Consider the following 9,781-nt stretch of genomic DNA (forward strand, 5'->3'; position numbering starts at 1 on the left):
AACGTACACTCCGACAGACATCTCCTCTCCAGCCACACTTTCCTTTTCAAATGAAAAGTAAAAAATGAACATAAATTGTGGCCAGAGATAAAGTTGCCTGTCTTAATTCCTTTTATCCTCGTCTTCCATACTGCCTCTTTCGCTATTGCTACAACCGTGAGAAAACAATTCTTACCTTCGTTTGTTAAAACTCCTGGTGGGTCAATTTTTTATAATTGACTCAGTCGACAGCTGTACTCTTCCTTCGCCGGACAGCATAAGCCCACATTTCAGATATCTCCGGACACTGAACAATAGCGTGAGGGACGGTTTCCCTGTCTCTCCCGCATCTTGGACAGGTCGGCGACTGACGCTTACCGTGTCTTGCAAGCTTATCCCAAACGGGCAAGGCACCTCTGTAGCATTGCCAGGTTAAGGACTTTTGGATTCCTTCACTTCCCATCGCACGTAACTTAGCTCTGGCAATACTTCCCATGTGTTGGGCTTCAAGATGCTGGTTTAACTCCAGTCTTTTCACCTTCACTTGGTCCGCATTGCCAGTCCTCCAGGCTTCTTCTAGTTCCTTAACTATACCATCTCCTATCTATTCTACGTCCCTTCTTAGCTAAACTTATGCTAAACCTAATAGACTCATATTTGATGGCTCTTTTTAGGGCGTACCACCATTTGTTATTAATGATGGTACCTGTCAATATCCTCTGTATTAACATCTTGATCCGCTTTCTGTATTCCTCAATCGCCAAAAGGGACGTATTGAGTTTCCAGTAGCCAGATCCCTGACTATGTAACTTATCCATTGTCAGTTTACAGGTAACCATCTTGTGGTCACTGTAGCTGACTAGAAAAAATTGTGGACACTTAGCTATAGACTTATCTGTTTCTCTAATTAAAATCCTATCTAGATATGTTCTGGTAGACCCGTCACTATTTGACCACGTCCACTGTGGAGTGTTCGGGTGTTCCAACCTATATGGATCTGCTAGCTGAAAGTGACTTAGCAGATCCCGTAAGCCTGGGTTACATTTTCTGTTCGTGTTCGAGCCAACACAATCTGTGTGTGCCTCACATATTGTGTTACAGTCTCCTAACAATACTAGCGAATGCGATGTGGCTAGGAACTTGCCCAGGTCACGGAAATATTCACTTTGCGGGCCCATAATATTGGGTGCATAAATAGCAACTAGCCTGATTATCTTGCCACAACTGAATGTCAGGTCAAGTACGACCAGCCTGCCTTCTGGATCAGAAAAAACCAACTTTTTCTCGGTTACCCGGTTTCTTTTTAGTAGGACCAACACCCCACCCCCACCTCCCGCCCGACTCGGAGAAACGTATTTCTCGTAGCCCTTCAGGAGGGGGACAGACCTCTTGGTCCCTTTACTCGGGTTTCCGTTGCAACAATCACATCCAATTTTCGTGATCTGATGTCATTTAGGAAGCGTCCTTGCTTCCAGCTAGACAACAGGCCACGAACATTTAAACAACCAATGTGAACAGACATGTCTTACCTGTTAATCAGGGCTTGTCCGGTGGAGAGGGACTCTCCACCTTTTTATGATACAGGGTCGGAGGTGGCAGGTCTTGGGAAATAGGTTTGTTAAGATCCCGTCTTATTACAGAATTATCAGGTGGAGGTGGGGTCTCCACCTTTTCTTTTTCTCGCGTTATCGGGGCTGGTAGTCCATTAAATATAGATTTATTAAAGTCCAGTCTCATTGATGATACTGACTTGCGGTGTTTGTTTTGTAAAATTCTATGAGTCTTATTTGAGACTTCATACACGTCATAATTGTTGTATTTCTCCGAAAGGCTATCTATTTTTTTTTGCAGTCTTAATTAATTGAATGTCTCTCATTAGTTCAGTATCTTTACTGTATACGGCTATTATGCCTTTCTCCTCTTTTTCTCTTCTTGCAGTCTTTTTTGGTCGTTGTTCTGTAGTAGTCACCACTCTCGGTTTAGCTGCTGATTGTATTTTTCTTTTGTTTGTTGTTTTCTTCTCGTCTTTTTCTTCTTTTTCTTCTTCTTCCTCTTTTTCTTCTTTCTCCTCTTCCTCGTCTTCCTCATTTTCCTTGCAGTTCCTTTGAATGTGGCCTAATTGGCCGCACAAAAAACACCGGGGTTTTCGACCCTCAACAAACACCGCCAGGTTCTCCTCCCCTATCTGAACCGTCTCGGGAATTGCTTCGATTATTTTTGGGTCAGCTTGGATAATGAGACTAACTGATTGACCAGTCCAGTGAGCGTTTTCGATAACGGCAGCCTAGAGGAGGGTAATTTTCTCTTCCTCTTTGACTAAGACTGCCTCCACCACCCTCATAGGATCCACGTCCGGTGGGACCCTTGTTATATTAATTCTGGACGTTCTCATCCCCATATAGGTGGGGATGAGCGCCACGTCTTCCGTTTTCAGAGTCTCTACGGAATGCTTTTGTGCCATTTCCTTGTTGGCAAACATTACTTCCACTGTACCAAACTTCTTTCCTCTTGTCACATACACAATGTCGCTCCATATTTCCTTCAAACAACTTTCAATCTTCTCTTCTGTAAATCTTTCTATTTTTCTTTTTTGTACACAATAAGTTTTAAAAATTATTGTTTTCTGCTTTTTATCTAGCAAAAATTGCTCCGGTGGTTGTATTTGAACCACGCTACAGAAGAATACTGTAACAGAGACGGAATACAAATAGCTTCAGGTCCCAAGATGTGAATATTTCCGACTTAAATGAAAATCCACAAAATAGTGTAAGAAAATATTATCAGTCGTAATAGAATTAAAGTTTGATGATTTCACAAAATCGTTAGAATTTCTACATTCTGTTGGATCTAGCCAACATTTTTGGCTGCCATTTCATTCGTCGATATCGGAGAATTGAACGTCAAAGCTGATCTCGGTGGACCGTGCAAATATATATATATATATATATATATATATATATATATATATATATATATATATATATCAAAAAGTGATGCAGTACGACCGTTTCAAGCGGCTCCATTTAATTGAACAATGCAATTATTACATCAATTTAAATCCAGGGCTATCATCAGTTGCACAAATAAGTAGAATTTTAATCAGTTGGACGCATTAATATAATTTTTTCTCAAATACTTTGACACAGCATGAAAATGGAAGAAATTCATGTTGTCGCTATTGTAGCTACTTAATTCAACTGAATCTCTATTATCTCCCTCCCTCTCTCTCTTTATATATATATATATATATATATATATATATATATATATATATACGGTGGGCTTCTTTCAGTTTCCATCTACCAAATCCATACACAAGGCTTTGGTCGACACGAGGCTATAGTATAAGACACTTGCCCAAGTTGCCATGCAGTGGGACTGAACACGGAATCATCTAGTGTGAAGCTATTACAAGGTACTTTTTCCTATAGTTTACCGATTCTGCCGTTTGAACCAAATCGAAATAAGAATCTCCCCTATATTTATCTTTAGAGTATCTTGCTTTTCTTTTTTTTTTGCGTTTCTTCATTTACGTTGCTTATTTGTCATAAGTTTTCCTGTTTTTTTAAGTGATAGGTGTCGTGAGTTCAATCTTCACATAACATATGCAATAATTTTAGTTATTCTGTTTTTGTCTTTAGATCCAAGATCTCCAGGAATTTATATTGTGCGGTTTTTGTTGTTCTTGTTGTTTATATATCTCTTTTTTTATTAGTGTCATCTTTTATTCATTGGAAAACATAATGAGAAAAGAAAAACAACCGAAAAACAAAAGAAAAACTACATCAGAATTTTACTCTAAAAAGATCAATAATAATAACAAGAACAACAACTAAAACAACAAACATGACAACAATAAGATTGATTTGGGTGGAAAAAAGCAGCAATGACACAAATATACATGCATATATATATATATATATATATATATATATATATATATATATATATATATATATATATATATATATATAAAGGCAAAATTTCTCAAACAATATAGACAAAATACTACAAATAAGATACACACGCACACAAACACACACACACACACACAAGCACGCACAAGCACATACACACATACACACATGCACATGGACGCGTACAAAGAAGCGCCCACACGCGCGAATCCGTACATAGAAATGGGCGCGCATGCAGAGAAGTCTCAAGATTAAGCAATTCCAGAAAGACGACTATACTTTTCGATATTTTCCCTCAAACCTAAGACGATAAACACACCCATCTCTATACGTACGCATTTCACTAACACTTGCGCATATACAAACAAAAGCACACACATGCAAACTCAGCGCCATTTCAAGAGAATAGACGCAAGATCGGACATCACTGATGTGTGCTTTCATACAGTTTCTTACCTTTTCTTTATATTCGTTAGCGTTTGGGGGAGGGGTAGCTTTACTTTCAGTGTTCCATCTGTGTAATCAGTTTTGCAAAGGATATGTGATCCCTGGGGTAGAAAAGATGCTTCGGTGGCAATCGTTACGCGCTTTTTTTTTGCATCTTTTTCTTGATACATTAAGATATATATATATATATATATATATATATATATATATATATATATATCACCCTCTTCCTTCTACTGCACCGCCATCTTGAATTAATTAGATCTTGATGGCTTCACTGCTCTTCTTCACTGCTCTTCTTCACTGTCTCTTCTTCATTGACAAACTCTTCTTTCCATCTACCTACCTATCTAATTAACACACTCTCTCAGTCTCCCTCTCTAGATAGATAGATAGATAGATATATAGATAGATAGATAGGTACATACATACATACATACATACGTACGTACATACACAACAGACCTGATATAATGATTTGAGATAGAGAAGAGAAACTGTGTACAGTTGTGGAAATTGGCTGCCCAGTGGATGTTAACGTAAAGCTGAAGATCAGTGAAAAAGAGAACACCTACGCTGAACTATTGAGAAATCTGCAGTTACTCTATCCAGATTACAAGTCCAGGTGTATCTCATGCATACAGTTGTATATCGAGACATGCGCATATATATTTAAAAGATAAACTTCTGGAAAATTTTACAGATTTTTATAGTTCCAGTGATGGATTGGATCTGTAATCTCCGGATTAGCTTTCTGGTTTTGAGAAGCCAAATTTATCAAGATTGGTATTTAGGCAGTGTGTTGCATATCCCAAGATCCTAATAATTAGACGTTTGACCTGCTAAAATAACAACCAAATTCCCATTCTTTTCTACTCTAGGCACAAGGCCCGACATTTTTGAGGAGGGGGCCAGTCGATTAGATCGAACCCAGTTCGCAACTGGGACTTAATTTATCGCCCACGAAAGAATGAAAGGCAAAGTCGACCAGGGCGGAATTTGAACTTAGAACGTAACGGCAGACGAAATACCTATTTCTTTATTGCCCACAAGGGGCTAAACATAGAGGGAACAAACAAGGACAGGCAAAGTGAATAAGTCGATTAGATCGAACCCAGTTCGCAACTGGTACTTAATTTATCGACCCCGAAAGGATGAAAGGCAAAGTCGACCTCGGCGGAATTTGAACTCATAACGTAACGGCAGACGAAATACAGCTAAGCATTTCGCCCGACGTGCTAACGTTTCTGCCATCTCGCCACCTTAAACACATCCCCCATTAATTCACACCGTGCCGTCATAGAGATAGGGTGACACGTGGTACACTGTAACCTAAGATCTAGAAACAGTTGCAATGGTAACGGCTGCAGCTGTTCCGGGAGCTGCTGCTCAATCGAGAATTAAGCAACATCACACCAATTAACTAATTAATAATCTATCAACGTTTCTATCTTTCTATCTTTCTATCTAGTTGCGCATATTCTCTTTCTCTCTCTCTCTCTCTCTCTCTCTCTCTCTCTCTCTCTCACTCTCTCTCTCTCTCCCTTTTTCTCTTTATTTCTCTCTCTCTCTCACTCTCTCTTTTAATAAATCGAACTAAACGTCTACCTCAATACTTTCTTTTATCTGCTTCAGACATTTGACTGCGGCCATGCTGGAGTACCGCCTTAAAGGGATTTTAAGTTGAACAAATCGACCCCAGGGCTTCTTCTTTGTAAGCCTAGTACTTATTCTATCAGTCTTTCTCGCCGAAGCACTAAGTTACGGGGACGTAAACACACCAGCATCGGTTGTCAAACGATGGTAGGGGGACAAACACAGGCACAAAGTTAGACAAATATATATACATCCATAGATACATACATGCATATATATATATATAAATATATATATATATATATTTACATACATGCACACACACACACACACACACACACACACACACATATATATATATATATATATATATATATATATATATATATATATATATATATATATATATATATATATATATATATATATATATATATATACATACATGTACGTCTACCAGATTTCCATCTGCCAGGTCTACTCACAAGGCTGTGGACTCCCCGAGGCTATAGTAGAAGATACTTGCCCATGGTGGGCAGTGTGGCTGAACAAGGAGCCACGTGGTCGGGAAGCAATATATATATATATATATATATATATATATATATATACACATATATATATATACATATATATATATATATATATATATATATATATATATATATATATATATATATATATATATATATATACATATATACGTGTGTGTGTGTGTATTCTGTACCCAGTTATGTTCTTTCAAACTATGTACTCGTGTATGTCTATTTTACTATCTATCTACAGATCTTTCTATTTCTTCCCACCTCTCTCTCGTACTTTCTCTCTCTTTTTACATAGTGTATAAATGTATATATTAACGTATGTATTTATGTATGTACGTTATATATGTTATGCATGCATAGTTAGATAGATAGATAGATAGATAGATAGATAGATAGATAGATAGATAGATAGATAGATAGATAGATAATGAAAATAGTTGATCTTTATATATATCTTTACAAAATTCTTTGTCGATCAATTTATATTTCGTCTACTTTTTTTGAAAAATATTTCTCTTTATCAATTTACTTGCTAACATCCTCTCTTTTTGTATTCATCTAGTTATCTCTCTACACATCTATATGTTCATATGCCCGCAACAAACCTTAACATACAGATTTTACACACACACAGACATACACACACACATATATATATATATATATATATATACACACATATGATTGTGTGTATGTATATATACATACATGTACGTATATATGTATTATATGTAATCTGCATTGAACACAGCTGCTGCATCCCCTGTTATGGGTGCAGCCATGTGTGTGAAGCGGTGTGTCCGCTAGCACGTGCGCCTTGTGTTCATTCAGAAATAGAGGCGTATGCTGTGACAGTGCTGGCCTTGTTCCCAGCCTTCCCTTCACAGTTGCGGCGGTAGGGTTATTAATGAAGAGCGTCTCGTTACTGCTTAACTCTGATTGATGAAACATGATTAAAGGCTTTATTGCCGTTCCGATCTTGTCTTCTTTGGGTATCAGTGGTAACATTGCGTAGTGTATCTTACCCTTTATTTGAACCGACAGAGAGGGATTTGAGGGACGTTTGACTTCTTTCTCTTCTTAGATCCGTATTAAACTCTTTAGAATACCTGTCATTTTTCGTAACATGTATACTCCACAATATGCCATTACTGCACTAAAGATGCGACAACGAGACAGAGACAAATATTTTAGTGAATAGTTCGGACTGGCAGCTTTGTATATTGCTGGTTCATGTTTTGCAATGCGACCCTATGAACATATGCGTGAGGAGGGTGAATGTGTGTGTGTGTGTGTGTGTGTGTGTAACGCGTTTACTACATACTGTCTCTCTCCTCCCACCTTCTTCCGAATGACTTCGTTGGTCGATGCACAGCACACTGTTCCATACATTACTCACAGCTTAGGTTTTCTAAGAGCATGATGAAATTTTCCGTCACAGTTTATCCCGAGGCCGTGGCATATCACGTTTACTCTTGCACGTTATAGAACGAATTTCTCTGGCAAACAGAAATGATCGCTCTTGAGACATTGCATCCATGTTTCGTTGCTTCATACAGATCCACAAAATGTTTCCCTTTTAATCAAAGTTCACAAAACAGCTTCCAAAAGGACTTTATATTTATGTGTGAATGAGTTATCTGAATGTGTGTGTGAGAGAGAGAGACAGAGAGAGAGGGGAAGAGAGTGAGCGAAATAATCAATTCAACCGCGATTCTGCAATTTTAATAGTGAATTATATCTATATAGCTAATTATATCTATATAGCTAATGCGACACACGAGTTTCATCAGTGAATAAACGTACGTCTATTAATGTACACGTGTATCGTATTTTAGTTTCCGCATTTAATCTGTGCGACACCCCTTTTTATAATGTTTTTTGCATAGTTTATTTTATATATACATGCATATACATATATGTGTGTATGTGTGCGCGCGCGTGTGTGATAAATATGTATATATAACAAATTCAATTTTATGGAACAATCTGGGCTTATTTTACAATTTCAATATAATATAGAAGTGTTTTGATTACTCATTCAAATATACTGATGATAATACTGATCAATAAGTGGGACACAAGGCTATGTAACACTTGATTGTATCGATTCTTCTACTTGACAGGCATTTATTTCATCGATGCAGCAAAGATGAAAGGTAAGGATGACCCTCGTCAGATTTTAACTTAGAAACAATAAAAAACGGAACTAATTAACTGCAAGTCTTTTACCGACGCTCAATCGATTCTGCCTCTCCTTATTTTATTGACTACAAACTCATGTATACAATACAATGTTTGTCATTAAAATTATTACAAAACTTAGTGAGATGAAGAAAGCCAAATATAATTTATATTATGACATGTGAAAAAAAAACTAATTGAAAACAAACACAAATAATTTACTGCTTCGTTAAGACCTGAATACTCTCTAGACTATATCCATCCACTTGTCAATTTTGATTACTAGTTGTCACAAAATTACCTTTCAGCATCTTTGGTGTTAGCCGAGTTGTGTAAGATCTCATAGAAAATGAGGTGTTGTCCTAGATTGTGGTACCTGCCTATACCTAATTGAAGCGCGAAAATTCGAATTTAAATGTGGTGGCTAAGCCTTCAAAGTAAAAGTCAACTTCACCTGCAACTCAGGAAATTTAATCTACGTAATTACATGCGGTGGATGTCAACAAAATTACATAAGACACACAGGTGCGTCGTTACACAAGAAAATGACGTTTCACCACCAACAGATCAGAGGGAAAATACAAGGGAAATTTGAAGTAAGTACAGGAATGGACTTACCCAACTGCAAAATCTTCGCCCGCTACAATTGCTTAGACTTTTTCACTCGACAACAAGAATAAATAAAGGCAATTCATCCATCCTCAATTCCATTCTTGCTCATTTACACATTTAACGCAACAAACACACAAACACACACACCTCTTAACATGTTCTGAATAGAAAAGAATTCTCGTATTCAATTCTGTAGAATATTTGACACTTGGCTCTGAACGCCATTCTTTGGAATGGATTTCCCTCACATAAACAACATATATAAGAAGAGACTTTAAGAGAAAATACCAGACATGTCTTTAACTACCTACAGAATATGAAAACTAATTGTATTCAAATCTAATTATCCTTTTCCTCTTCTAAATTTTGACTTAGGGTTTTTAATATTTCATAAGATAGACATACATCGAAACCAGTAATATTTTCTAAATGCCATTCAATGTAACACTTTTTCTTTTTACCTATAAGTTTTGATTTGTATGGATTCGTAACACCTTTCGA

At 37.1% G+C, this 9,781-nt stretch overlaps 1 long non-coding RNA gene across 1 annotated transcript in view; it reads left to right on the forward strand.

Moving 5' to 3' along the window:
- LOC149134520 (uncharacterized) overlaps nucleotides 1-9,373 on the forward strand; it is a 24,685-nt gene extending 15,312 nt beyond the window's left edge. Inside the window, exons 3-5 of the long non-coding RNA XR_016242957.1 lie at nucleotides 2,618-2,745; nucleotides 8,611-8,643; nucleotides 8,977-9,373. This is a non-coding gene — a long non-coding RNA (uncharacterized LOC149134520). The remainder of the gene's footprint in view (nucleotides 1-2,617; nucleotides 2,746-8,610; nucleotides 8,644-8,976) is intronic.
- Nucleotides 9,374-9,781: the final 408 nt, after the last annotated feature.

This window comes from Octopus bimaculoides, chromosome 8 (assembly GCF_046866305.1).
Source record: "Octopus bimaculoides isolate indiv1 chromosome 8, ASM4686630v1, whole genome shotgun sequence".
NCBI classification, from domain to species: Eukaryota; Metazoa; Mollusca; class Cephalopoda; order Octopoda; family Octopodidae; genus Octopus; species Octopus bimaculoides.